The sequence below is a fragment of the Opisthocomus hoazin genome, chromosome 9 (assembly GCF_030867145.1).
Source record: "Opisthocomus hoazin isolate bOpiHoa1 chromosome 9, bOpiHoa1.hap1, whole genome shotgun sequence".
Lineage (NCBI taxonomy): Eukaryota > Metazoa > Chordata > Aves > Opisthocomiformes > Opisthocomidae > Opisthocomus > Opisthocomus hoazin.
In genome coordinates this window covers 37,774,226-37,780,354 of record NC_134422.1, presented here as the reverse complement: position 1 = coordinate 37,780,354, position 6,129 = coordinate 37,774,226, and positions in this window count along the sequence as shown.

Here is a 6,129-nt window from a genome sequence, read left to right as displayed (position 1 = left end):
ATCTGAGGCTAAATACGCCAATAGGGGTTAGTCCCCCAGTCCTAACACAGTAAAAGCTTGTTTCTGGAAAGCTGGAAGAACATCAAAGAGCCATCACCCCCCCCCGCCCCATGCAAAGGGCAAGGAGGAATTAACAACAAAACTACCTACTTCTAGTGATTTTCAGCCTGGCAGCCAACAGGGAACATCCTCAGTGAAAAGAAAAAATGAAGCAGTAGCAGGGGTGATCTCGAGATCATCCCGAGAAAGGACTGGCTCCTCCAGGGAGGGAGCTTGAAAGACGAGGTTTAGCAAGATGGGGAGGTTTTCCCTCCCATCAGAGGCGCTGGATGAGGCCCTGGTAGGTACCTGCCGATGTCCCAGACAGTCTATGAAACACATAATTCTGCTTTGGTATTTCATTTCACATCTCCCTGAGGGGTCAGAGTATAAAACCTAAGTGCTTTGGAAGGACAAGTCCTGCTAAGTGCCTGAAATTACTGTGGAGCTTTGGGGACTCTCATAAGCTGATGTGAAAACTAGGCATGTGTATTTTGTTCCATTTCACAGTTTGTCCTCTTTGCAGAGGCTTTCGAGATCACTGTCAGTGATGCTCCGTGCCGTAGCAGAGTGTGGTCCTTCCCCCCATGGGACACAGCCCCAGCAGGAGACCCTGCCCTGATGGGTGGGAGAGTGAGTGTTGGGAGACACGGGTTGTTGCAAAGCTGAGACATCAGGATGGTCATTTTGAATCTGATTCAGGAAGCGCAAAGTCCACGGACGGCTTTTGATGCTCAGCTTCAGGGCTGCACCCTCAGCTTCAAAAGCGATTTGCTGCTGGCTGGCATAAGCTTGTTACGGAAGATAGCTAACTGAGCATGTTCTACTGATCCACACGTAAACCAGAGGTTGCCTTCCACAAAGGTTGTTTCAAAGCTACCTATATACAGACAATTTGTGCCTTAATCCCTTCATAGTCTCTAGGACAACTGTGCAAAACATATGTCTCCAGGTTCTCCTGCCAGAAGTCAGAAAATCTTTGCCCTGTCCCTACAATACCTTTAGGATGGGTAGAGGTCTTAAAATCAAAATGATCACTGTGTAAGTAGCCCGTGGGCCAACCAGAAAAGAAAGGTTGGCCATGCAGACTGTTCAATAACGTAAGAAAACAACCCCAAATATACCCAGCACAAGGAGGAAGGGCACTCCCTCCGCCATCAGACTCCTTACCTGTTCAGGGAGGTTTTTCCACATTGCTGCTGTGATGAAAGTGTCTGCCATGAGGATCTTCTCCATAGGTGCCATGGCTGGGAACAGACCCCTGGACTTTCTGCCGTATCCTTACCTTTGAGTGCTCCCACAGACTTCTGGGACCGTGGACAAGAACCGGGTGTTCAGGTCATAGGAGAAAAAAGAAAACACAAATAAGAGACCTGAGCTGATAAATTACTCTGTAAGGGAAGGAGGAACGTGATCTCGTGTCCACAATGGAGATTATAAGAAGTAACAGGTTTAATAGCACCAAGACATAGGCTGGACACCAGGATGTGTTTTCCAGAAGTAGCAGCAGCTGCATTATTTGCGGCACTGTAAATAGTAGCAGTGATTTGCACTGAAACCGACTGTCTGCAGATGCCGTGAAGTCTGTTTCAGAGCTCTTGAAGATTGGATGAACACCCATCTGACAGGGGAACAAATACGCAGACTGTTGGGTCAAACATAACCTTAAATTAGAAAATGGGCTTAATAACCTCTTCATGCCTTATTTCTCAGTGTTTCAGTGACTAAAGAAACCTAAGTTCGATGAGGCAGCATCTTTTATTTGGACAACAGATAGTGAAAAAAAAACCACGTTTTTACACAGAGGCTGAAGTCCATGGCTATACCAGGACTGTTACAGCATACACTTTGGGCAGTCAAATCAGATCATGTTGTAAAAATAGATGGCCCCCAACGTTTCTTGCATGATTTTTCCCCACTAGAAAACTCATCGCATTCCAAGAAACGGTTTCTCTCCAAAGACCTTTGGAGTCACCCAGAACAAAGTCCTGTAACCAAAAGCAAAGAAAAAAGAACAAAAAATATTCTCCAGAAGCACGACATCAGGGGTAGGATGCATCTGCATTGTTTCCAGCTTCTGCTATTTCATTTTATTTTCCCTTTTAATATATTACCGTCAAGAAGAGATAACCCAGCTGCATTTTCTTTTAGTTCAGCGGCTTGGATGTTGAAGTCTTAACATTTTCTCTGGGATAGCAAAGCTGAGAAGCGTTTCCTGCAGATGTCTGCAGCAATGGATGGGACTGTGAATGCTGCTCTGCTGAGACGGTGGGCTGGTGGAAGGGCTGCAGCGATATTTCCTGGGTATTAGTCACTCCACGCATTCCTAGTCCTTGCTGGAAAGCCCGTGTCGTTGTCTCAGGGTGCTCCTGTGAGCAGCACCTCTGCAGCTTCCATGTCTGACAGGGATGACCAAGTGTGTAGGAAACTATTTAAATGAAACAAGAAAAACAAAAGAAATAGAAATTAAGCAGCATCAATTGCTGAGCTCAGAAGTGTATCAACACTCTTCTCAACCTCTTGGTGAGGCAACTGCTGGGCCACCTGGCTGCATCTTCCCTCCTGCCGTATGTCCTCCAGAACTCTTTGCTGCCACAGGTCCCAGGAGCAACCCAGGAGCTGCGCTGATGCAACGTACGCTTTCTGCAGAAAAGCATGGACAGCAGACAACGTGGACCCAGCCCAATCTCCTGACAGACAGCGAGGACAAATTTTTAGGGGAAAGACCCTGGCAGAGCGTGCTTGTTGCGTGTGGGCTTAGCTATGGGCAACAAAAGATGACCATGTTAACTGTAAATCTAAAAATTAATTGTTTGTCTAATTGATGTCTTAGCCTAAGCAGAATACAACAACTTCTTCAGTCCAGTTATTATACAGGTATGTATAATCTAAAGAACTTAATTAAGAATTAGCAAAACCAAAAATTGTTATACACATGTGCCTGAGAGCTGCACCATGCTTTGGTGATGCTCCCCTGTCCTATGCAATGTTTTGGGAGGCCATCAGCTTCTCAAATCTTTTACCTGGAGAAGTATCGTGCTCACACTGTGTGTTGTGGGAGAGGGGTGGTATTCCTGTATGGTCTTGATTTTGCTCAGAATTAATTACTTCAATGTGTCAACTCTGTGTTTCTTAATGGGTTACAGTATTTCCGCTGCTGTTTGCCCACAAGCTTACGTACACCATGATTCTTTCTCCTTATACACTATGATTTCTTTTAAGGGGCAGATCCATACAATTGGACAAAATAATGCAAAATTTAAACTAAAACACATTTGAGAATAATAGAGTTAAAACAAACCCCAAACCCCAGGATAGCGAGAGGCATTTGAACATTCAGTTATTCTGCTGTTACTTCTAGAAGAGGCTAGACAATAGACCTCTGCTCCTTGGGAAAATGATAGGCACAGGAAAGGCTCTTAAATAATTTTGAAAACAATTCAAAATGATCCCAGAGCAGCTATATATTGTTACGTAGCTTGAGGTCTGGCGGTAGCATCGTCAACGGCAATCTGGCTGGGCTACAGGGCTGCAAACTGGGGGAAGCATTGTCCTGACGGCCCTGTGGTCTCCAGCAGTCCCGTGTTGTCCAGGGCAGTACCTCTGGAGAATGGGGCTGGGCAGGGGTGCGGAGGTAGCGTTCACCATGCTATTGTGCCTTCCTATCGGTGGTGGGAGCAAGCACTGACCACAGTGCGGAGAAAAGACTCAGACCTCAGGGCTGTACAGGTATGCTACGCGGTGCCGGGCAGGGCCTTGTGCCATACTTGGTGTCCCTGGAGAAACAATGACCAGGGTGATCAACTCATCTGCAGACCTGCTCCAGAGCTGCTGCCACAAAGCTGGGTAGGTCTGAACAGACAAGCAGTGCCAGTGGGCAGGTGCAGCTGAGCATCTCCGGGCTTCCCGAGTGTGAGCAGTCTTACGTTCTCGTTACAAGAGCTAACTGGCCAGGAAATTTCTCTCACACTTACCAACTGACCTCTCTCACATCACCTTTTTGCTCTGTCCTTTAGGGACTGCAGTCCCACAGTACTGTCCCAGCTGGATTCATTGTTGGTTTTTTGCATTGCTTGTAGGGTACGTGTTTCTAGGAGTCCTACCACACTGGTGAAGTGGCCTCAGTGATCACCTCCTTCCCCAGCCATCAGCTTCCCATGCAGGACTGTGAATCAGCATTGCCTCAAATGAGGAGAATTTAGTCAGAGGAAAACAGAGAAATGTTGTCCAAATTCTGTCGTTACGTAAACCCCCCTCACTGAACATCTGGAGGACATCTGAAGTTTAAGAAAGCAGGCCCGCAGGCAGAGGCATTTTTGACCTTCCCTGTAATGGAAGCATAAAAATCGACACTGAAAACAGGGAACTTCATATAACTAGCAAAGGAAGACAAAATGGGTCCAGATTATCAGGGCTGACTTTGGCTCAAACACCGGACAAGGGCTCCCATGATCCTGCCTGGACAGTGCATAATCGTGGGGAGAGACAAGGCGACACGCCGAAACACAAGGCATTGGGCACTGCTGAAAAATGCCTGCCGGTCCCTGTCTTCTGGGGAAGACAGCTCGTCGCCAGGCTCTGTTTAAAACTATTTCTTCTGGGCAAACTGGAATTTAAGGGGAATGTTTATGCTTTTCTCACAGCTAAAACTGACAAACACTCCAGAACTGAGGCTTGGAAACCAACAGTTTTTGCTGGTTTGGGATTTTCTTCCCTTTTCAGTAAAGGGAATAAGCAAGGGCATGGTTGTGGGCAGGGGAGGAAATGCTTTGAAGCGGGATAAATCCCTTCTGCCACCTGCTTTTTTAGGAAAAATACCTAAATGAACCCAAAGTCGGAGAGAGCTTTGCCCAGGTCTTTTGAATCCCTGACTTTGAGACATCCCAGCCGGGGTGTGAGGGGGCCATACCCCCAGGAGGGTGCAGGAGCTGGGAGGGGGAGGCAGCCCCCTTTCCCCACCCACCTTGTAGGCAGTGGCCCATCCTGCCAGCTATAGCTGAATAGGGGCCTGTCCCTGTCCTCTGTCCCTCCCTTCATGGGTGATTCATGCCGAGGACTGGAGCAGGCCGCTAAGAAATACTTCTTTAGCTGTAACAGTAGCTGCCTTTATTAGGGCAGACATGAAGGCATTTTTTCCTAACTTTCCACAGAGGGGAGAGTTGGACATCTGATACAAGCTGAAGCCACCTGCAGAGCCTCCCAAGAGGTGCTCCTCAGACTTTCCAGCTGTGAGTGAGGTGTCCCACTGCTGCAAAATGGCCAGGGAGCCCAACAAGCATCTCAACCAAGATGCCTGGCCCATGAGAAAGCATGACTAAGAGGAGGACATGAGACAAGCAGGAAGCAAGACAGTGCCTCTCCATTACAGAAACAGGACATGAGTGTGGTCCACTGTCTGTGGAGAAAGTGACTGTGCACGCATCCACAGTGAAAGGTTGCAACAAGCCCCTGGGGCATACAGGTATGGTCTAGGAGCTTCCCCAAAGACACACATCCATTAGAGCTGTCTTCAGACGCAAAACAAATGTTTGGGGAGCACTGAGCCTGGCAAAGATGGATGAGATGTTTGATACCGCCACTACCAGCCCTGTCTGCTGAGCAGCATCTCCACATGCCCTGGAAATGAGGTACAAAGGAGAGATGGTGAACACAAGCAGAAAGTAAAGCAGCTTACCTCTTCACCTGATGATGATCATCCCTGTGCACCCGGGTCTTCTGGAAACAGCAGCACCCACCTGTGTTAGGGCTTTTTTTCCAAACAGGAGGCAAATGGAAGCTGTGCAAGCGTTTCCCATCCATTGAGAGCTCGGTGTTCTTCTCATAAAATTTTTATGCACTATTTAATGGATGAAAAGAATTTGCAGTATTTCTTAAATCCATGGCATTCAATAATAGTCAGATTTGCAATGCAAAAGCAATAGATGTCTTTTCTTCTATCCCTTACAGTTTTATGTGAGAAGTTCTGCTGGAGTCCTCCCACATCCCAGCAACCTCTGTTTTACTGAGTGACGTTTTGAACATTTGGAGCCCGTGAAATTCAAGTCAGACAAGCTTCCAACAAGATTGTGGAAATCAATTTATTTGACAAAT